At 43.6% G+C, this 24,339-nt stretch overlaps 1 protein-coding gene across 1 annotated transcript in view; it reads right to left on the bottom strand.

The window, feature by feature from the left end:
* LOC126260579 (potassium voltage-gated channel protein Shaker) overlaps window positions 1-24,339 on the bottom strand; it is a 1,077,050-nt gene that overhangs the window by 425,433 nt on the left and 627,278 nt on the right. The window lies entirely within an intron of this gene.

The raw sequence follows: 24,339 nt of genomic DNA, 5'->3' as shown, positions 1-24,339 counted from the left end.
ATGTAGGTGTAAGGGAAGTGTTGGTTTTTTAGGTTGGTGTTGGGGGATGTGATCGGTAGGTTCTGTTGAGCTATATAGGTCAACGGAAGTGTTCGATCGTAATTTATGTGATTGGGAGCTGTTGTAGATGTATGTAGGTGTAAGGGAAGTGTTCGTTTTTTTTTTGTATTGGAGGATGTGATGGCAACGGCCTTGCCACAGTGGATACACCGGTTCCCGTGCGATCACCGAAGTTAAGCGCTGTCGGGTGTGGCCGGCACTTGGATGGGTGACCATCCAGCCGCCATGCGCTGTTGCCATTTTTCGGGGTGCACTCAGCCTCGTGATGCCAATTGAGGAGCTACTCGACCGAATAGTAGCGGCTCCGGTCAAAGAAAACCGTCATAACGACCGGGAGAGCGGTGTGCTAACCCCATGCCCCTCCTATCCGCATCCTCACCTGAGGATGATACGGCGGTCGGATGGTCCCGATGGGTCGCTTGCGGCCTGTAGACGGAGTTTAGTTTAGTTTAGTTTAATTGGAGGATGTGATCGGTAGGTTCTGTTGAGCTACATAGGTCAAGGGAAGTGTCCGATTCTGGATAGGAATGTGTTTTTTGGTATTTGGTCAGTTTTGTGATGTTGATTTATTTCGTTGTTTTGCGTGGTTTTGTATGGCGGTCGGTGGCTACATTTGTGTATATTTAGTTTGTCCCCACCCAAAAACCCCCAATTTCCCACGCTTGTCCCGTTAGAGTCATTAGGCTTTTTGTGAAACTTGTGTATTTCAGTGTTTATAATACGTATGCGATGTTTTTATATCCGCCATATTGGATAATACGTATGCGATGTTTTTATATCCGCCATATTGGAATTGTCGTTTATAGTCGTTTCCGCTACATTTGTGACGTCATGGGTCAAAGCCGACGGGTAAGATCGGACGCTTCTGTATTTCCGTTAAAAGAAATACAGCATCACTGACCCCCCACTTTAGTGTCTTCATTCCAACAAAAACATTTTTTGGTAAGTGAGTCCATATAAGATTATTGAAGAACTCACTGGGATTTTGACTCTGACCATGTAGACACTTCTTCAGTAATACAGGATTTGCCAGGTCTCTGTAAATAGTTTTTATGATATCCATGACTGCTGCTGAGATGGAATGCTTATGGCTGTATGAACTGTCTGACTACTAGGCATTGCTTAATTGTACCATGAGTCAGGTCCAGGAGGGCAAAGGTGGTGTACTGGTTTTTCAACAGTTGACAGTCTGTGGAAGAAGGTGGCCCATACTGCTACTGCCTACTTCATTTTCAAAAAATCCTCAGTTTTATTTCTAAAAGAAATCTCATAATACTGCTGTAGTTCATCAATCATTTTGTCTGTCAGCCTGCCTCTTATGGTTTTACCAACAGAAAGTTTATTGTCTCTAAAACTTTGTTTCAACTTCCTCAACCTGGTGCCCATCCTCATCTGGACATGACCAAAACGTTCCATGTTGTGATAATCTTCTCACCATAAGGCTGAGCGACTACTACACTGTTAAATGCTTTTGAGTCTCCATCGCCTAAGAACTTAGTGTAACACAATCCCCTTTCGTTCACAGATCGACTAAAACTTCCAATACCTGCAGACGCGTCAATACCACCATTTGTTCCTTCATAATTCCTGTCACAGATATGCCCTTCTTCATTCCGTGATTTCCAGTTATAACAATGTTTGGTTAAAATATGGAAATATATTACCTTTCCAGTATCCACAATGGTCACCGTAGCAACAGAATTCTTAGAACTGTAGCCGCGCTTCTGCGAACTGCCGTCAAAAGCTTCTGGTACGTCAGCCATACCATCATTCATTTCAGCAGCTTCGTTTGCAGCACCCTTCATTGACTTACATGCAACAGATTCCACAGCAGCTCCAATAAATCCTGCATACAGCACACATTCTTTCTGCTGTAGTGTGTCCTTTGCCAATAGCTCTCAATTCATAAAAACACCTAACATTTGCTTCAAAATAATTATCTTTACACTTACCAGAATTCCAAAATGGCACAATTAGTGATAAGTTTCCTGACTAGTCCATTTGATACCTCACTGTCTTCATGTAAACTAACTGGCCCTCCACATTCACAATACAATTTACATTACTTTCGTTTTGAGAAAACTGTGTATCACAACGTTTTATTTTAATCTTCGCTGCACTAATTGCCGTTTCCCTAGATACTGAGGAGTTTTCCAGCATTTCATTGTTTGTAACTTGACACGGCACATGTTGAACAGAATGTTTCCCTTTATTTGAAAATCTATTACCATAAATCTCACGTTTCTTAAAAACACTTCGTTTTGGCGTCATACTTTACTTTTTGAGAGATTTACCAATAAAAAATTACTGATTTTATTTGATCTTGAAGCAGTGCAAGAAAAAATATTAACATTTTCAACCAGTATAGATTATATTTAAAAAAAATAAAATGAAATACTTCCCATATGAGTTTGTAAGTGATTATATATATAATCATTTTATTCGGAAAATTGCAAATTTTATAATGAGATAAAAATCCGAAAATGTGAAAAAAAATATTTTCCGTTCAAACTCCCCTTAAATCCCAGCCACTGCGTTTTTTTCATTTTATTTGATGGTACACAGTTTTTCTAAAACTAATTTTATGTATAATTATGGAAAATATTTATTGTAATGCAGAGCTTTATTGTACGCTCAGCATTGGTTTGCACATTCGTAAACAAGCATTACAGCATAATTTGCTACAATCCAGAATTCCCCTTGCCACTTATTCCCTCCCCCCCACCCCCGCCCCCCGCGCGCTCACCGTCCTGTGTTCTTCCCACCGCTTTCGAACCCTTTCATCCCATCTATTTCATCCACATCCTTTGTGTGCCGCTTTTCTTTTCCCCCTCTCCCTTTCACGCACCTATTCCTATTTCTGGCCCCCTCCTCCTTCCTGGCAATTTCTTATATAATTACTGTTTATTTAATTAATTCTGCATGTGATCCTACTTTTGTATCTCTCTGTATGCACGACACAGACTGGTCCATTTTTTATTTCAGAAAGGTACAAATGATTGGGCTTTTGAGTAACGGTGCGTTTTTCAAACTTTTCTTTTAAACATTTGTTTTCGGTTCATGCTCATGTTCGGCCACAAAAGTACTACGAAGTGGTAACGCTACGTAATCTACAATGTAGAGATGCTGCGTTGTGGTTCTATGATGATGTGTTGACATTTTCATGGCTTATGGCATGTAGAGCTTGTCCTTTCTGGATCTATACGCTATATTTTAGTATAACACTGTGTTTTTTTTTCGTGTAGATATAGAACGCATGTACGTGCCACGTATTTTAATAATCATTTTGCACACTGCTTCTTTTTAAGATTGTGAGTTGCTATGAAAACAACATTTCCTGAAATAAAAGAATCACGGCCCGGAAGAGGGGGCTACCTATACTACGTCTCCTAGTAACGTCCAATCTGAGCAATATCATTCATTTACGAACATTAGTTGACACCATATACTTATTTACCTATTGCATTTACTGCTTTTTTGGACGCACATTTTATGGTTCAAATGGCTCTGAGCACTATGGGACTTAACTGCTATGGCCATCAGTCCCCTAGAACTTAGAACTACTTAAACCTAACTAACCTAAGGGCATCACACAACACCCAGTCATCTCGAGGCAGAGAAAATCACTGACCCCGCCGGGAATCGAACCCGGGACGCACATTTTACTTGACAAACATTGGTATGTACTGGTTTGCGATATACTATCCAATTGTGCTTTGCATTCGTATTCAATGTAAACTTGTGTTTAGAGATGTTGTAATTCTGACTTTTGTACAAAGGTTGGTTTGAGAATGGGCGTAGTTCGAAACGCAACTCTGGCTCTCTCCTTTTCCATCACATTTCCAGAAATGTGAGTAATTGATTAGCTTTAGAAACAAAAGCCTGAATGTACCAATATTGTAAAAAGACTCCAAAACGCCTAGTCTGGGATCGATGTTAGTAAATTTCAAACAGAAATATCATTAAATAGTATACATATTACGCAAAATTATTCGAAATAGGGTTTTACACTGTAGTAATTTCATTATAAATCAGGCATTACAACAAGCTTTCTTCAAATATGTACTCCGTTTGTGGTTGGTATTCAAAATTCTTATTGACCATCTTTCCGTGATCAACGGCCTGCCTGTCATACAAGAGGGACGGCGAAAGCTGTTTATTAGTTAAAAATGTACGTAATGAATGACTTTGGTGTCACGTCGCTATCATCATCATTCACCCAATTCGCTGTTGGTAGATAACGCAACGCGCGTCTGATTTTTCAATATAAACATCCTGATGATTGGTTACTTCTAGGTGGGCTACCTCAGCAAACAAACATTTAGGGCGTGAGATGACATGGGAGGACAATGGAGGTGGAAAAAGATGGCTGCTTCCCTTCCTTGTAGTGTTTGTCAGGTGGAAGGTAGATGTTACATCAGGACATGCAGTTTGAAGGAAGCCGACACACACTGATGTGTACCGACAGGCCGATAGCTGTCATCATCCTGCTCAGCGTGAAGTGGTAACTCAAACCGTCATTCATAGGGCCCAAGTCATCTCAGACCCTGTCAGTCTGTCAGCCGAGTTAGCTCACCTCGAAGTCATCTTTAGTCAGAAAGGTTATACATGAAGACAAATCAGATGCGAGTTGCTTTACCGACCAATTGAGAATCGAGTGAGTGATGATAATAACGAAATGACACCAAAGTCTATGATCTTTTCGCCTTACGCAGGAACAATTTCCAACAGGGAGGTCTTATGATTTGGAAATATGACGTGAAATGTTGGTTTTCACCGCCATCTAAGGACAGGTACCTTTTAGGATCTTGGTTTGCGTAAGGCCGATATCTATCGTATTCCTTGCAGCTGTGGCGTCTCATGTGGGTTAGACCATCAAGACCGAAGAGGATCGGTGTATTAAAGATAAACGTCACACAAGCTTACAACAGCCGAGGAAATCTGCTATTGCAGAATACTGCTGGCACCAGTCTTGCTGTGCAATGTAACAACAGGGAAATTCTAGCAAGCAGTTCCAGGTTTTGGGATAGTGCTATTAAGGAAGAAGTAGCGAGTCACCTTATAAAAATAGATGGAACTTTTTGCTTGAATTCCCCATGGAATCTCGTTTTCTCCTTGGTCAAACAAAAGAGGGTCTGAGATGATGCTGCCTCACCCTTTGGTTCTTAATATTCGCTTTCGATAATTTGTGACGTTCGTCACCTTTGATAGAGAGGTGGCGCTAGTATTTGTGTGTGTGTGTGTGTGTGTGTGTGTGTGTGTCTGTACCGAAGTTTTGTATTTTCTTGTACAGCGCTCTCTTGTTACATTTGTGCCTTAAAAATGAAAATGTGTGCTCCGGTCGAAATATCAGCGCTTTTCGAAGACGTCATCTGGCTGCAGTCCTGTAAGTTATTTGTACGTGTAAGTGTATTACGTCAGCATAATGTAATCTATGTTGCTACATTAAATTAATAAAATTTAGTGTAGTGTGTCGAACTAGAGACCTAGAAGTGTCGGAGAGGATTCGTCCCCGCCGTAGTCCTCAGTGGTTCACAACTCCACAACAGGCTACAGCAGTCCACTCACCCCATCGCCACCCCACACCGAACCCAGGGTTATTGTGTGGTTCGGTCCCCAGTGGAACCCTCTGGGAACGTCTCACACCAGCCCCGATGTTTGCGTGGTAGAGTAATTATGATGTATGCGTACATGGAGAACTTGTTTGCGCAGCAATTGTCGACATAGTGTAACTGAGGCGGAATAAGGGGAACCAGCATGCATTCGCCTAGGCAGATGGAAAACCGCCTTAAAAAACATCCGCAGACTGGCCAGCACACCGGATCTCGACACTAATCCGCCGGGCGGATTCGTGCCAGGAACTGGCATGCCTTCCCATCCGGAAAGCAGTGCATTAGACTGCACGGCTAACTGGGTGGGCAAGAAAATGTAACTGGGCAACTCTTCTCACTGTTTCATTCTAAACTGAACATAAGTCAAGTGGTCCACAACCTAGTCGAAGCCTTTTCGAATTTAGGCTATTTGCGTGGCTTGCATGCTAAGTGTCTTGAGTACGACTATCTTGTGTAGGTGGGGCGGGGGGGGGGGGGGAGAGGAGGAGAGGGTGGGAGAGGGAGGGAGGTAAGGAGGGAGGGGGGCGAGAGAGAGAGAGAGAGAGAGAGAGAGAGAGAGAGAGAGAGAGAGAGAGGACAAGTTACTCTCTCACCTATTTTTCGCATATGGAAATTATTAAAGATTTTATTACATCGTGATGCACCTTGAGCGAGGCTCGAGAAAGTTAATGGCCTGAGCAGACGTTGATGGAAACTAGTAGGGCGCTAAAAGCATGATGTATTTATATGATTCTTAGCTCATAGAAACAGCTTGTTGGGTGTTGAAAGCAATTGGCTGTGAGCCCATCCTTTAGTATATCTTGCTGGACAGGCCCACAGCTGTACAGGGCAGCCTCTCTTCAAGACAGAGCTCCAGCAGAACAATGCCACAATACCAGCTGTGGCGCCAGCAGAAGCCTGGGCAGGGGCAACTGTCTAAAGGAACGCGTCTACCCAGTGGAGTCGTAAACTTGGCATTGTGTGCAGAGCCACACACAATAAAAATTCACATGTTTTTGTGTTCGCCAATAGTGCAAATAGGCCAGTGAACCGTTTCCCTCAGGTACCTCTGTGGTATAAGAAAACTGCGGCATCTGAGAAACGTTTAGAGATAGAATCTTTATTACACCTCATAGGCAGGACTAACAAGCTCCAAGGCACAGGCGATTTAGATAAAGGTCTTTGAGATTGTATCTGCTCGCTTGTTGCTGTGGGAAGTGACATGACTTGAGGAAATCATCTCTTTCCCCTCTGGAAAAACTTAAAAAAGCCAGTAACTGGTGGTATCTTTATTTTTAGAGACGGAGGTTTCTTAATTCTTTCCCTGGTTCGACGTGAGTTTATGCTGTCGTTTGGGAGGGGAGATTTAACGCCTCTAGAGCCTTGTGATTGGCTCACGATGGGGTGAAGGCAGTGTCGTTTATGCACTTTGCAGGAAAACAGAATTTTTTTTCTGGAGAGGTGCGGGATTTTGATCTGGTAATGGACTTCTGGTCGAAGCTCTGGCGTGTGTGCTTGGTAATTGGGACCTGTCCTGAGACTGACTTCACTTGCGAGTAGTTTAGACTGGGGAGCTGTGGTGAAGTTCTAACTTTACCGACGGTGTGACTTCAAGCGTCTCGGACCACTCGTTTGCCGAGGGCACACTTATTCATTTTTGGTTTACCAATCTCAACGTTTGGTATCCTTGTACGCTCTGTCGTACAAGTGAGCCAAACTGGTCCTTGGTACGACCAGCGAACGGGTGTGTCACACACTGAAATCTTCCGTGATTTCAGGGCTCTGGTAGAGAGTAAATTGCGATGTGTCTGCCTGACCGTGAGATTTTTGCATTTCTTTCTTGGCTGCGATCGATTCAGAGGTGCCGCCTCCATGTCTCACCTCCTCTGCCGCACACATCTCGCCAGTTGCGAGTCACGTCGCCAAACGAAGTAAATAGGGTTACGTACTGCCGCTCTGGCACTGTCAGGACGTACAGATCTCAATCGCCACTTGGTCTCAGCTGCACCTACGTAGAGAAACTTCAGTAGTTTATATCAGCCAAAGTCTGCCCAGAGTCAGATCAATTCAGCTGGCGTTATCCACATTTTTTGGGCCAGAGTACTTGACTCACTGATCACTTAATTAAACTGTCTTGCGAACCAGGATCCACCCAGATGAGCATTAAATCACCTGTAGTTGTTTAAGGTATTCAATCTATAACTTGTTTAGTATAGTTTATGTTTTGTTTGGGAAAATGAGTGTTGTTAGTACACCAAATTTTGCCAACATTCTAAATCAATTAAATAGTCCAAACAAGTTACCTTTCAATGTGTACAGTGTTGTTGTTTTTGTTGATGTCCCTTTAGTCAACCATAGTAGCAGTAGTGTCAGTGTCGTCCTAACCGCCGTCTGCTTCACGTCTGCTGTGCAGCGAGCTACCTTAATTTAAGTATTAACTATATTTTTCTCACTTGTCACTTCTTCTTCCGTGTGTCTTTGCTTTTAGGAAGCTTTAACTGTCGAGTGGTAGTAATAGTGTTCCATAGATTTCGTGTTTGTTTTGAATACAATCAGAGAGAGTCCCTTTAGTCAACCATAGTGCTAGTAGTGCTAGTGTTTGTTGTCAATACAGTTCAGAGACAGGTAGCGCTATTTTCATTGTTTTCTACAAGAAGTGGCTAGCAATCACAGTTTAGTCAATAATCAGCCGCCTTTAGTGAATTAGCAGTCTAGTTAAAAGTTGATTAACTCTCTTCAGTAAATTGATTCCTTAGGATGGATAGGATGTGTGACTGCTGTGTACGGACGCAGGAGGAGCTGGCCACTGTTCGCGAACAGCTGAACGTGTTGATGGCCGCGGTCAGCCGTCTTCAGGCTGCTGCCTCGGAGTGTAGCGGCAGTGGGGAGTCTGGTACGTCGCAAGGTACACCCCAGGTGTTACATGCTTCACCCACTGTCCCTGCTGTCGAGACATCTTTGCGGGTACCGGGAGCGGTTGGCCCACCCGCTCCCCAAGGGGAGAGGCGGGTTCAGCGGCGTTCGCAGCGCACGAGGCGGAGGGTAAATGTGGAGGCTGGCCGTGTGGCATCGCCCGCTCTGCCTGTGAGTGGACATGTGGCTGTTCCTTCAGCGAGGTCCGAGCAGGCACACGGGGGGAGGGGTTTATTAGTTATTGGGAGCTCCAACGTTAGGTGGGTGATGGAGCCCCTTAGGGAAATAGCGGAAAGGTCGGGGAAGAAGGCCAGTGTTCACTCTGTCTGCTTGCCGGGGGCTCTCATCCGAGATGTGGAGGAGGCCCTACCGGCGGCGATAGAGAGCACCCGACTGCAAATTGTTGCTCATGTCGGCACCAATGACTCCTGCCGTCTGGGTTCAGAGGTCATTCTCAGTTTCAGTTCGTACAGGCGGTTGGCGGAACTGGTGAAGGCGGAAAGCCTCGCTCGCGGGGTGGAATCAGAGCTAGCTATTTGTAGTATCGTTCCCAGAACCGATCGCGGTCCTCTGGTTTGGAGCCGAGTGGAAGGCTTAAACCAGAGGCTCAGACGATTCTGCGGAGATCTGGGGTGCAAATTCCTCGACCTCCGCTATCGGGTGGAGAAATTTAGGGTCCCCCTGAATAGGTCAGGAGTGCACTACACGCCGGAAGCGGCTACAAGAGTAGCGGAGTGCGTTTGGAGTGCACATGGGGGTTTTTTAGGTTAGAGAATTCCCTCCCTAGGCCCGACAAGACGCCTCCTGAGACGCGGCAAGCTAGGAGTAGGCAAAATGCAACAGGGAATAACAATATTAATGTGCTGATAGTAAACTGCAGGAGCGTCTACAGAAAGGTCCCAGAACTGCTCTCATTAATAAACGGTCACAACGCCCATATAATACTAGGGACAGAAAGTTGGCTGAAACCAGACGTAAACAGTAATGAAATCCTAAACTGAGATTGGAATGTATACCGCAGAGACAGGCTGACAGTGAAGGGGGAGGCGTGTTTATAGCGATAAGAAGTGCAATGGTATCGAAGGAAATTGACGGAGATCCGAAATGTGAAATGATTTGAGTGAAGGTCACGGTTAAAGCAGGCTCAGACATGGTAATTGGATGTCTCTATAGGCCCCCTGGCTCAGCAGCTGTTGTGGCTGAGCACCTGAAGGATAATTTGGAAAATATTTCGAGTAGATTTCCCCACCATGCTATAGTTCTGGGTGAAGATTTTAATTTGCCGAATATAGACTGGGAGACTCAAACGTTCATAACGGGTGGCAGGGACAAAGAATCCAGTGAAATTTTTTTAAGTGCTTTATCTGAAAACTACCTTGAGCAGTTAAACAGAGAACCGACTCGTGGCGATAACATATTAGACCTCCTGGTGACAAACAGACCCGAACTATTTGAAACAGTTAACGCAGAACAGGGAATCAGCGATCATAAAGCGGTTACGGCATCGATGATTTCAGCCGTAAATAGAAATATTAAAAAAGGTAGGAAGATTTTTCTGTTTAGCCAAAGTGATAAAAAGCAGATTACAGAGTACCTGACGGCTCAACACAAAAGTTTTGTCTCAAGTACAGATAGTACTGAGGATCAGTGGACAAAGTTCAAAACCATCGTACAATATGCGTTAGATGAGTATGTGCCAAGCAAGATCGTAAGAGATGGAAAAGAGCCACCGTTGTACAACAACCGAGTTAGAAAACTGCTGCGGAAGCAAAGGGAACTTCACAGCAAACATAAACATAGCCAAAGCCTTGGAGACAAACAAAAATTACGCGAAGCGAAATAGTGTGAGGAGGGCTATGCGAGAGTCGTTCAATGAATTCGAAATCAAAGTTCTATGTACTAACTTGGCAGAAAATCCTAAGAAATTTTGGTCTTATGTCAAAGCGGTAGGTGGATCAAAACAAAATGTCCAGACACTCTGTGACCAAAATGGTACTGAAACAGAGGATGACAGACCAAAGGCCGAAATACTAAATGTCTTTTTCCAAAGCTGTTTCACAGAGGAAGACTGTACTGTAGTTCCTTCTCTAGATTGTCGCACAGATGACAAAATGGTAGATATCGAAATAGACGACAGAGGGATAGAGAAACAATTAAAATCGCTCAAAAGAGGAAAGGCCGCTGGACCTGATGGGATACCAGTTCGATTTTACACAGAGTACGCGAAGGAACTTGCCCCCTTCTTGCAGCGGTGTACCGTAGGTCTCTGGAAGAGCGTAGCGTTCCAAAGGATTGGAAAAGGGCACAGGTCATCCCCGTTTTCAAGAAGGGACGTCGAATAGATGTGCAGAACTATAGACCTATATCTCTCACGTCGATCAGTTGTAGAATTTTGGAACACGTATTATGTTCGAGTATAATGACTTTTCTGGAGACTAGAAATCTACTCTGTAGGAATCAGCATGGGTTTCAAAAAAGACGGGCGTGTGAAACCCAGCTCGCGCTATTCGTCCACGAGACTCAGAAGGCCATAGACACGGGTTCACAGATAGATGCCGTGTTTCTTGACTTCCGCAAGGCTTTCGATACAGTTTCCACAGTCGTTTAATGAACAAAGTAAGAGCATATGGACTATCAGACCAATTGTGTGATTGGATTTAGGAGTTCATAGATAACAGAACGCAGCATGTCATTCTCAATGGAGAGAAGTCTTCCGAAGTAAGAGTGATTTCAGGTGTGCCGCAGGGGAGTGTCATAGGACCGTTGCTATTCACAATATACATAAATGACTTTGTGGATGGCATCGGAAGTTCACTGAAGCTTTTTGCAGATGATGCTGTGGTGTATCGAGAGATTGTAACAATGGAAAATTGTACTGAAATACAGGAGGATCTGCAGCGAATTGACGCATGGTGCAGGGAATGGCAATTGAATCTCAATGTAGACAAGTATAATGTGCTGCGAATACATAGAAAGATAGATCCCTTATCATTTAGCTACAAAATAGCAGGTCAGCAACTGGAAGCAGTTAATTCCATAAATTATCTGGGAGTACGCATTAGGAGTGATTTAAAATGGAATGATCATATAAAGTTGATCGTCGGTAAAGCAGAAGCCAGACTGAGATTCATTGGAAGAATCCTAAGGAAATGCAATCCGAAAACAAATGAAGTAGGTTACAGTACGCTTGTTCGCCCACTGCTTGAATACTGCTCAGCAGTGTGGGATCCGTACCAGATAGGGTTGATAGAAGAGATAGAGAAGATCCAACGGAGAGCAGCGCGCATCGTTACAGGATCATTTAGTAATCGCGAAAGCGTTACGGAGATGATAGATAAACTCCAGTGGAAGACTCTGCAGGAGAGACGCTCAGTAGCTCGGTACGGGCTTTTGTTAAAGTTTCGAGAACATACCTTCACCGAAGAGTCAAGCAGTATATTGCTCCCTCCTACGTATATCTCGCGAAGAGACCATGAGGATAAAATCAGAGAGATTAGAGCCCACACAGAAGCACACCGACAATCCTTCTTTCCACGAACAATACGAGACTGGAATAGAAGGGAGAACCGATAGAGGTACTCAGGGTACCCTCCGCCACACACCGTCAGGTGGCTTGCGGAGTATGGATGTAGATGTAGATGACGAGACGGTGGTGGTGGTGGTGGTGGTGATGACCATGACTGTGTCTGTCACGATCATTATGAGGATTATAACGACGACGACGACGATCACGAGAAAAGGGAGGGGGCGCCAGCACATGCTCTTCTAGAATTGCAACAAGAGTGCCACTCAGCTTAACGTCCCCATCCCATGGGCAGACCACTGTCAACATTTTTGGTTACTTGATATTATTCCACGAGACACCACGAAGAGGTCTGGTATTTACTCCAGGTCATTGGCGAAAAATCTGGTGATCAAGGCCGAGATAGGTAGCCGCGTGGTCTGAGGCGCCTTGTCAAATTTGCTTTACAAAGCAAGGTTAGAGTCCTCCCTCGGGCAAGGATGTGTGTTGTCCTTAGCGTACGTTAGTTTAAGTTAGATTAAGTAGTGTGTAAGCTTAGGGACCGATGACTTCAGCAGTTTGGTCCCACGAGATCTTACCACAAATTTACAATTTTTTTATTCTGTAGATCAAGAACTCGGCATCAAACCTCTCCTCCTCTCTCTGACGATATATTGTAGGTGAATATGTCTTTCACAACCGGTTACCTCCGCGTCGAACCGCAAGTGTATGTCCGAAAAGAAGGGTGGTGGTGAAAATATTCGCTGTCACATAATTTGCGCCTCGAATGATACGATTATAAGGATACATTAACGCTAAATTATTTGTCCTGCGCAGGAATCTCGAGGGAGCTGGTGAACGTAACGTACACATTCATCGGAAGTTTCAGCAGCTCCATATTTCTCTGTCATCTACTACCTACGAGATGCACCGGGCAGCTGTGTAAGGGAAGGATATGACTGGATATCTCCACGCTCCCATGCTCATCTCACGTGAACCGATCGGTCGCTATCTTCTCGGCCAGCGCTCGCCCGATCCCGTTGTACTATTTCATTCCTCTTTCGGGCAGCATGGCCTCTGCCTGTTTATGGGCAACTTCCAGGCGCCGTATATTCACTTTTCTGTTCTCGTAGCGGTAGAATGATGGCAATTAAGCCAAGTTATTCTCTCTGAACAAACGTGTACCGTGTTCTTATTCACCTAACCACAGCTCACACCCAGACTGCCATATCCTGCCTATCATGTCCGCTGTAGAGTACTGAATAAAAATAGTGTCAGAAGTGGGATCGCAGCTCACGGATTGGTCCGCGTGACGCTGACTTTTTAATTGCGGGTCGTTGCCACTCATTGCCTCAAGGAGAAAAGCAGGTTGTTCAGTCTTTTGGTGATTAGAAGGGCTCATACACCCAACACTGCTGTCTCTGGTGGCAGTAGGCCGCTTAGAGTTGAATTCTCGAAACTTTTGGGTGTACATGTTGAGGAAAACTTGAACTGGAAGAAGCATATTACTCTGCTTCTGAAACAGTTAAGTTCAGCTATTTTCCTCTTCTTACAGTCACTAATGTCAGAAACAAATATGTCAACCACATGACATATTTTGCATATTTACACTCGATGATATCGTACAGACAATTTTCTGGGGTAACTCATCACTTATAAAGAAAGTACTGACTATACAAAAGCGAGCAGTAAGATTAATATGCGGTGTTCACCCACGGACGTCAGTATGTATCTCTTTAAGGAGCTAGGCATCTATATACAATACAATATATTCACTAATGATATTCGTTATAAACAATCTATCACAAAGTGATTCTTGAGTTTCTCCCGGCGTATTTGATAGTCAAAACATCCACGGGTTTACTACCGGTCTACAGTGTCCAACGGGCACAATATTTCGGCGATCATGCATGTCGCCATCACCAGGTGAACTGACGGACTGAGCCCCTGTGAACGTGCCGGCACGGAGATCCGTACACTATGGCTGCTCAGGAGGAACTGGGTTCGGTCGCGGCGGCGGCCGATTTAAATACCCTCCGCCCGCGGCGCGCTCACTCCGCCGTCCGCGTCCCGCGCCACGGTCGCGCCGTGGAACAGATTGCGACGGCGTCTGAGGTGACGTCGGTGTGATGGCTCTGTCCGCCGTGGTCGTCACAACTATACGTTTGCTCGGTTTACTCTTGATTAACCCAATCGCTGGTTCCCAAGCCTTGCTAAGATTATAGCCACAGTCACGGTTTATGAGGCCGTCATTGGTGCGAATTTCGATGGCCTCTCTAACAACGCTGTCCCAGTATCGCGACGTCTGTACCAGAATCCTCGTGTCTTCATACTCCATAGCGTGATTTTCCGACAAACAATGTTCAGCAACCGCCGACTTGCTCGGATACATCAGTCGAGTGTGCCTCTGGTGTTCACGGCATCGATCTTCGGCGGTACGCATCGTCTGACCAATATACGACTTGCCACATTGACACGGAATCTGGTACACGTCGGCCTTCCTCAAACCGAGGTCATCTTTGGCGCTCCCCACCAGTGCACGAGTTTTATTCGGAGGACGAAACACAGTTCGGACCCGGTGTTTCTTCAAAATGCGGGCGATTTTCCCCGAGAGTGCGCCTGTTTATGGAATAAACGCAGTGGCTACCTCCTCCCTGGTGATTTCATCCATCTCCACAGGTTGTGCTGTAGTGGTTGGGCGGAGAGCACGTTGAATCTGCCACTCTGAGTACCCATTTTTTCGAAATAAAGTTCTCAGATGTTCCAATTCCTGGGGTAGACACTCTGCGTCAGAGATAGCGCGCCCTATGTACCAGAGTTTTAAGTACCCCATTCCTCTGTGAAGGGTGGTGGCAGCTGTCTGCGTGCAAATACAGATCAGTGTGCGTAGTCTTCCGATACACCCCGTGACCTAGGGTGCCGTCAGCCCTTCTCTTGACCAAGACGTCAAGGAAAGGTAATTTACCCTCCGTTCCAGTCTCCATAGTGAATTTGATGTTGGGGTGTATGGAGTTTAGATGTGTAAGGACGTCAAGGAGTTTATCCATACCATGTGGCCAGATGAAGAACGTGTCGTCCACGTAACGGAAATAGCAAGTAGGTTTCCATTCGAATGACGACAGGGCTTCCTCCTCGAAGTTTTCCGTGTACAAATTCGCTACCACCTGTGAGAGTGGGCTACGCATGGCGACTCCCTCCGTTTGTTCGTAGTATTCTCCATTAACCGGCCGCCGCGACCGAACCCAGTGCCTCCTGAGCAGCCATAGCGTACGGATCTCCGTGCCGGCACGTTCACAGGAGCTGAGTCCGTCAGTTCACCTGGTGATGGCGACATGTATGATCGCCGAAATATTGTGCCCGTTGGACACTGTAGACCGGTAGTACACCCGTGGATATTTTGATAATCTATCACAATTTGAGAAGAACAGTGACGTACATACCTACAGCACTAGAGGGCAAGAAGACCTTTGTTACCCATTGCTAAAGTTGTCAGTGCCTGAGAGAGGAGGTTAACATGTTGCAATAAAAAATTTTAGATCAAATGGTTCAAATGGCTCTGAGCACTATGGGACTCAACATCTGTGGTCATAAGTCCCCTAGAACTTAGAACTACTTAAACCTAACTAACCTAAGGACATCACACACATCCATGCCCGAGGCAGGATTCGAACCTGCGACCGTAGCAGTCGCGCGGTTCCTGACTGAGCGCCTAGAACCGCGAGACCAAATTGTAGATCATTTGCCCACTAGCGTAAAAGTCTGACAAGTAGCGCAGTAAGTTTTAAATCTAATTTAAAATCATTTCTCCTGGTCACTCCTCCTAATCGTTGCACGAGTAGAGATAAAGTGACGAAGTGTGCATATATGTTGACGCTAATCATGTCTACATATCCTGTAAACTGACTCGTTGCACATCATCACTAACTTCGCCGCGCAGGCACTTTGTACAGGATGCGCCGGCGCTGCGTCCCTGTGAATGCAGCCCTGCGTGAGCAGCTGCCGCCGACGCCGCCTCCCCCCCGGCCGACGGATATCGGCCAGAAGGCCGCCGCCTCGCCTCTGCTAGACGCGCGCTCGGCGCCATCTACACCGCCGTGCCGTGCCGTGCCGTGCCGTGCCGTGCCGTCGATCTCGCCGTTATCGCTGCATCGCCGCGCTCCGTTAAGAACGAAGTCAAAAAAGTCTCGCCGGCCATGCGGTGTCATCAGCTACAGCACCGCCACGGACTTCCGCCGTCGCCCGTAGTTAGAAATTAGTTTAACTGCAATTTGTTCCTGTTCCATGTTCTATTTTTTTGGGTGGTTTTTCTTAGTAACCGTGCCTATGCAGAGCGATGAGTGTCAGAGAGCCAGCGGTTAGGGCCGGCAGAAGCGTTCCAGAAGCAGGTAGGGCGCCTCAGTGGGGAGAAAAAGGAAACATCAGAAACTGGAAGAGATAATCAGTCGATTATTAGAGGCCAATAAGGAACTCACAACCTAAAATACCTGCAAACCGCAGAGGTTGTGTGGCAGGTAGATCTACTAGAGACTGAGTTTGTAACAGGGTACGAAGATTTAGACTGAGGCGGAGAAAGTCATGGGACACCTTCTAATATCGTGCTGGACCTCTTTTTGCCCTGCGTGTTGCAGAAACTCCAAAAGTCGTTGGAAGTCCTCCGCAGAGCCGGCCGGTCTGGCCGTGCGGTTCTAGGCGCTTCAGTCTGGAACCGCGTGACCGCTACGGTCGCAGGTTCGAATCCTGCCTCTGGCATGGATGTGTGTGATGTCCTTAGGTTAGTTAGGTTTAAGTAGTTCTAAGTTCTAGGGGACTGATGACCACAGATGTTAAGTCCCATAGTGGTCAGAGCCATTTGAACCATTTTGAACCTCCGCAGAAATACTGAGCCATTCTGGTTCTACAGCCCTCCATAATTGTGAAAGTGTTGCTGCAGCAGGATTTTTTTCACTGACTGACCTCTCAGTCCCATAAATGTTTGATGGGATTCATGATGGCCGAATCTTTCGCTCGAATAGTCCAGAATGATCCTCGAACCAATCGCGAACGGTTGTGGCCCGGTGCTCGGGAAAGTGAAGTCCATGAATGGCTGCAGATGGTCTCCGACTAGCCGAACATAACCAGAGGACCCAGTCCATTCGATGTAAATATAGCCCACACAATTCTGGAACCACCACCAGGTTGCACATTGCTTCGTTGACAACTTGGATCCGTGGCTTCGTGCGGTCTGCGCCACACTCAAACCTCACCATCAGCTTTTACCAACTGAAATCGGGACTCATCCGAACAGGCCACGGTTTTCCAGTAGTTTAGAGTCCAATGGATATGGTCACGAGCACAGGAGAGGGCTGCAGCCGATGTTGATCGTCTGCTGCTATATCCCATTAACGCCAAATTCCGCTGCACTGTTGCTAACTGATACATTCGTCGTGCGTCTCACATTGGTTTCTGTGATTCTTTCAAGCGGTGTTGCTTGTCAGTACTGACAACCCTACGGAAACGCCGCTACTCGGTCTGTAATTGAATGTCGGCCACTGCGTTGTCCGCGATGTGAGACAACGCCTCAGATTTGGTATTCTCTACACACCCTTGACACTGCGGATCTCGGAATACTGAATTCCTCAACAAGTTCCGAAATGGAATGTCCCCTGCGGCTGGCTCCAAGTATCATTCGGCGTCAAAAGTCTGTTGACTGCCGTAGTACGGCCATAATCACGTGGGAAAACTTTTCACATGACTGACCAAAGTACAAATGACAGCTCGCCCAGTGCACTGCCCTCTTACACCTTGTGAACACGATACTACCGCCATCTGTATACATGCATAACGCTATCCCCTGACTTCTGTCACCTCAGTGCAGAGACAGTTGAACAGCTGCCAGCAGAAGGCCCCTGCCCCGCGGTATGTACAGGAGGGAAGCCAGTAGCCATAAAGTCACACCCCTGGAAGACGTGGGATTGTCTACTCCCCGTGCCCTCGACACCGTTTGCGAGGCTGACAGTGACACTAGCTTAGGTGGTTTACTGGAACACATTACATTTCTTGCAGCTCAATCACAGCCACCGCCAAACTCTCACGTTTCCCTTCCCTCCGTGCTATCTCTTTTGTTCCCACTTTTTGGCGTAAACCTAATGAGAATGCTACCACCTTTTTGTTGAGTATCTGAATCGTAGGATACCCGGGATACAGGAAGCAAATGCTCCCTGCTGAACTGCTTCCTACTGAATATAACAAATTCAAAACTTTCCGATGATGCGCGCACATACACTGAGTGAAAAAATATCCTCACCAAGGACGAGTTGCTCGACGTGAACGCTCACCCCAAACCACTGCCATTTGCGACTTCAGTGGTGTCAAGCGAGAGCTCGTTGGAGGACAGAGCAGAGATCTGTAATGTTTTCCGATGAAAGGTGGTTCTACCTCGGAGCCAGTGATGGCTGTGTGTTGGTTAGGAGGAGTCCACTTGAGACTTCCAACCAAACTGACTGCGTGCTAGACACACTGGTCCTAGTCCTGAAGTTATGATCTTGCGTGTGATTTCGTATGACAGCAAGAGTACTCCCGTGTTTATGACACGCACCCTTACTGTAAATTTGTACATCAATCTGGTGATTCGACCTGTTGTGCTGCCATTCATGAACAGCATCCCAGGAGGTGTTTCCCAATACGGTAAAGCCCGTCCACATACCGCTGTTGTAATCCAACGTGCTTTACAGAGTGTCGACACGTTGCCTGGGCGTGCTCGATCACCAGATCTGTCTCAGTCGAGCGCACATGGGTCATCATCCAACGACAACTGCAGTGTCATCCACAAACAGTATTAGCTGTCGCTGTACTGACCGACCAAGTGTAATAGGCATGGAAATCCATCTCACAAACTGACATCCAGGACTTGCACAGCACGTCTGCATGCTTGAATTCAGTATTCTGGCGGTTACACTGGCTATTAATGTACCAGTATTTCACATTTGCAATGTCTCCTCTCACGCTTACATTAACTTGTGATTTTGCAAAGTTAAGCACTTAAATATGTTACCTAGACAAATGTATTCCTGAAATTTCGTTACTCTACATTAACTATTTTTTGGTGTTACGATTTTTCCCGACATTGTATGTGAAATCACTTGATGCATTAACATTCAATACATTGGCAAACGAGTTAACAGTACGCTACTCCGACAGGAGTTAATTATTACAGAGACCGCTCGTCCACTTTACGACAAAAGAACGGTGAAGATTTCAAAGTTTTTCCCTGCCGAATAATGGTTGCGTCGTGCAGGACATACGTACTGGGGCGCAACACTACACGTATTGTAGTATCAAGAGAGAAATCAGAATACCGAGTGGTTGACTTTATTAGAAAACCCTCAAGTAGGGGTGCACGTTAGGATTGCCTCCTCACATTCCTCGAATAAAGCAGCCAGCGCCGCCTTTCTTTGGGACGAGGCATATAGATTTTTAGTTTTGAAATTGTGAATTAAAGGTTGAAGCTTCAAAGTGCAAATACTTAACTATGTCAGTTCATGAATAATATTGACGTTAAACAGGCAGTTTGAGAAGTTAACAATATTGTGTCTTTGAAGTACCTATCAAGAATAAACTAGCTTTACGTAAGTACACATTTTCTTTGGCTGTGCCTTCTAAAGACAAACACAAGTACGAAATATTTATCACAGTTGTCAAGAATGATTGCCATTTATGTCTACGAATTATCAGACGACTATCTGAGCTAGCGAAGAGAACTCTTACTCATTAGGTAAGTTGATTTTGTACACTTGGTAATTCAGCAACATGGATTTCTGTGTAATTTTGATATTCTTTGAATACACTTATACAACGACGATTACAACTCTTAGGTAATGTTGATATATCTGTATAAGCATCAAAGGTAAGTCGTCGTTGTGATTGGTGTAGCAAGTGGTCGAAACGGCGCGAACGTGCTGTTGATAGCTTAAGTATCACTTACGCGACCATGTGTACATTGTTAGTAATCTCCACATCAACATCAACACCTGCATCTAAATCAATATCCATATTCCGTACGGTGCGTGGTGGTTCAAATGGCTCTGAGCACTATGGGACTTAACATCTATGGTCATCAGTCCCTAGAACTTAGAACTACTTAAACCTAACTAACCTGACGACATCACACAACACCCAGTCATCACGAGGCAGAGAAAATCCCTGACCCCGCCGGGAATCGAACCCGGGAACCCGGGCTTTGGAAGCGAGAACGCTACCGCTTGACCACGAACTGCGGACTGCGTGGTGGTGTGAATATGTACCACTATTAGTCGTTTCCTTCCCTGTTCCACTCGCAGATAGAGCGAGGGAAAAACGTCTATCTATATGTCTCCGTATGAGCGCTGATTTCTCGTATTCTACCTTCATGGTCCTTAAGTGAGTCAGTTGCTTGGTTGCGTGTTCCATTGATCACTCGCACAGTACGGAAGCTGTTATGATGTAGAATTTGTCAAGCGCACAAATAATGCACATAAGGTACAAGATTTTTATTATATATATATATATATATATATATATATATATATATATATATATACTCTGACATGGCGCACAACGGACGGGCGTACCTAGTAGGACTAGTACGCCCGTCCGGGATTACATCAAAAAATGAAAACTCCTATGTCTAAAAACTAATCATACTGACACGTTCATATACACTATAATAACGTGTATACCAAATATTACACTATTTTGTTAACAATTGCCAAACTTATTCAACAACAAATATTTCAGAGACTAAGTCCCATACGGAATTCAATGTATAAGAACTTTAACTTTCGTCGCTTAATCGAAACGCAACTTTTCTAAGTCCAACATGTGAAAAATCCAAAATCCAAAAAAAATGAAAAATAACCACATGGGGTGTATATATATAAGTAATAGAAATATTAATCTTTAACACTGTAATATATATATATATATATATATATATATATATATATATATATATATATATATATATATTACTTACCCCATTCCCTTAAATGGCACAATGTGCATATACTATATTAATTGATTTATTTATTCCTATTCAAGAAATCATCTGTGGTATAGGAGGAGTTATCAAGGAGATATGATTTCAGTTTATATTTGAAGCTATTACTGCTGTCTGTCAGACATTTTATTTCATCTGGTAATTTGTCAAAAAAATGTATATCAACATATTTTACCACTTTCTGTGCCAAAGATAGGTTGAGTAAAGGACAGTGTAAGTCTTTCTTTTTTCTGGTATTACAATCATGAATGTCACTGTCGTTTTTAAACTGCTCCATGTTTTAGATTAGATTAGATTAGATTTACTTTCATTCCAATTGATCCGTAGTGAGGAGGTCCTCCAGGATGTGGAACATGTCAGAAAAACAACAATACATGACAAATATTTACAATTAAAACAAATAAGCTAATGTACCATTCCACAGGTCCCAAGTAGAATGATCGTCATTTTTTAATGAACACTAAGATTAATTTTACAAATACTAATGCACTGAATTTAAAATAAAAAAATTTTTTATTTATTTATAAGGTAATACAACTACTGTAATACTTATTTACAATGAACACATTACTGCACTGAAATGGTGCAGAAGTTAGATTATACTAACACACACACACACACACACACACACACACACACACACACACACATTTTCAATGAACACATTACTGCACTGAAATTGTGCAGAAGTTATGTTGTACTTATATACAAATCAGTTGGTTTTACTAAGAAATTCATCAATGGAGTAGAAGGAGTTGGCCACCAATAAATCCTTTAGGCTTCTCTTAAACTGAATTTCATTGGTTGTTAAGATTTTTATGGCTGCTGGCAAGTTATTGAAAATGTGTGTTCCTGAATAATGCACACCTTTTTGTACAAGACTAAGTGACTTTAAATCCTTGTGAAGATTATTCTTATTTCTAGTATTGATTCCATGAATTGAGCTGCTGGTTTGAAAAAGTGATATATTTTTAATGACAAATTTCATTAAGGAATAAATATATTGGGAAGCAGTAGTTAGTATCCCTAGTTCCCTAAACAGGCTTCTGCAGGATGTTCTTGAGTTCACACCACATATAACTCTCACTGCACGTTTTTGTGCCCGGAAAACTTTAGCTTGGCTTGATGAATTACCCCAAAAAATAATCCCATATGACATTATGGAATGAAAGTAAGCATAGTATGCCAGCTTTTTCATTTTTATATCCCCTATGTCTGACAAAATTCGCATTGCAAACAGAGATTTGTTAAGACGCTTCAGCAGTTCTGTGGTGTGCTCCTCCCAGTTGAATTTATTATCAAGCTGTAATCCCAAGAATTTAACACTGTCCACTTCTTCTATCTTCTTGTCATCGTATGTTAGACATATACTCTTGGGACACCCCTTACAAGTTCTGAACTGCATGTAGTGTGTTTTTTCAAAGTTTAGTGACAAAGAATTGGCTAGGAACCAGTGATTAATGTCCACAAATATTTTATTGGCTGATCTTTCTAAGACTACATTTGACTTGCTATTTATTGCAATGTTTGTATCATCGGCAAACAAAACAAACTTGGCATCTGGTAATGTTACTGATGAAAGGTCATTGATATACACAAGAAAAAGTAAGGGCCCCAAAATGGAACCTTGTGGGACCCCACATGTAATTAGTTCCCAGTTGGATGAGGCCTGATAGCTTGATACATGTCTCTTTCCTAATAACACCCTTTGTTTCCTGCCAGAGATATAAGATTTGAACCATTTTGCAGCATTTCCTGTTATACTATAATATTCTAGTTTACTTAAAAGGATATTGTGATTTACACAGTCAAATGCCTTTGACAGATCACAAAATATACCAGTTGCCTGCAATTTTTTGTCTAATGAATTAAGCACATTTTCACTGTAAGTGTAGATAGCCTTCTCAATATCAGAACCTTTTAGAAATCCAAACTGTGACTTTGACAGTATGTTATTTGAGATAAGATGGTTATAAAGACGACTGTACATTACTTTTTCGAAAATTTTTGAGAATGCTGGCAACAGTGAAATTGGACGGAAATTTGATGCTATTTCTTTATCTCCCTTCTTAAACAGTGGCTTAACTTCAGCATACTTCAGCCATTCAGGAAATATTCCACTAATAAACGACTGGTTACACAGATAGCTTAATATGTTACTTAGCTCAGAATCACATTCTTTAATTAACTTTGTTGATATTTCATCATACCCACTAGATGTTTTTGATTTTAAAGATTTTATGATGGACATTATTTCTGTTGGGGTAGTGAGGGTCAAATTCATATTAAGGAAGTTACTTGAAATGTCTGGTCTAAGGTAATCCATAGCAGCATCTACCGAACCTGACAACCCCATCTTGTCAGTAACAGTTATAAAATGTTTGTTAAAAAGTTCTGCAACACTATACACATCTGTCACCAATGTATCATTTACTCTTAATGCTATTTGTTCCTCTTCATGCCTGGTTCTACCGGTCTCCTCCTTCACTATATCCCATATTGTCTTTATTTTGTTATCTGATATGACTATCTTTTCCTTGTAATATATTTGCTTTGACATCCGTATTACAGTCTTTAATATTTTGCAGTATTTCTTATAATGTGCTATAGCATCAACATTGGAAATGTTTCGGAGTGACAGATACAGTTTTCTTTTTGTTTTACAAGATACCCCTATTCCTCGAGTAATCCATGGCTTCTTTGTAGACTTTGCTCTAACGTTGGTAAGTTTTGGGGGAAAGCAGTGTTCGAATAAGGTAAGCACTTTATTAGCAAAAATGTTATATTTTTCATTCATGCCATGAACGCTGTAAACATCAGTCCAGTGAATGTCTCTGAGGAGTGTCCTAAAATAATCAATTTTTGGCTTACTGATTACCCTTTTGAGCTCAGCTTTAACAGATTTTATATCCTGTTTAGTATTAACATTTAACAGAAGGAACTGCATGTCATGGTCTGAGAGGCCATTGACTATTGGTTTTGTAATATAATTTTGTTCATTGGACTTTTCTATAAAGATATTATCAATGGCTGTTTGTGAGCAAGTGGCTATCCTAGTGGGGAACTTTACTGTGGGAATTAAGTTGAATGATAGTGTTACTAACTCAAACAAGTTCTTATTGGGAGAGTCTTTAAGGAAATCTACATTGAAATCACCAGCAACCACTATTTCTTTGTTTTTGGTTGTTAAATGGGCCAGTACAGCTTCAAGGTGGTTGACAAACAGATTAAAGTTACCTGCAGGTGCTCGATATACACTT

Source organism: Schistocerca nitens, chromosome 5 (genome assembly GCF_023898315.1).
Source record: "Schistocerca nitens isolate TAMUIC-IGC-003100 chromosome 5, iqSchNite1.1, whole genome shotgun sequence".
Lineage (NCBI taxonomy): Eukaryota > Metazoa > Arthropoda > Insecta > Orthoptera > Acrididae > Schistocerca > Schistocerca nitens.
This window is presented reverse-complemented; position numbering and strand designations above follow the sequence as displayed.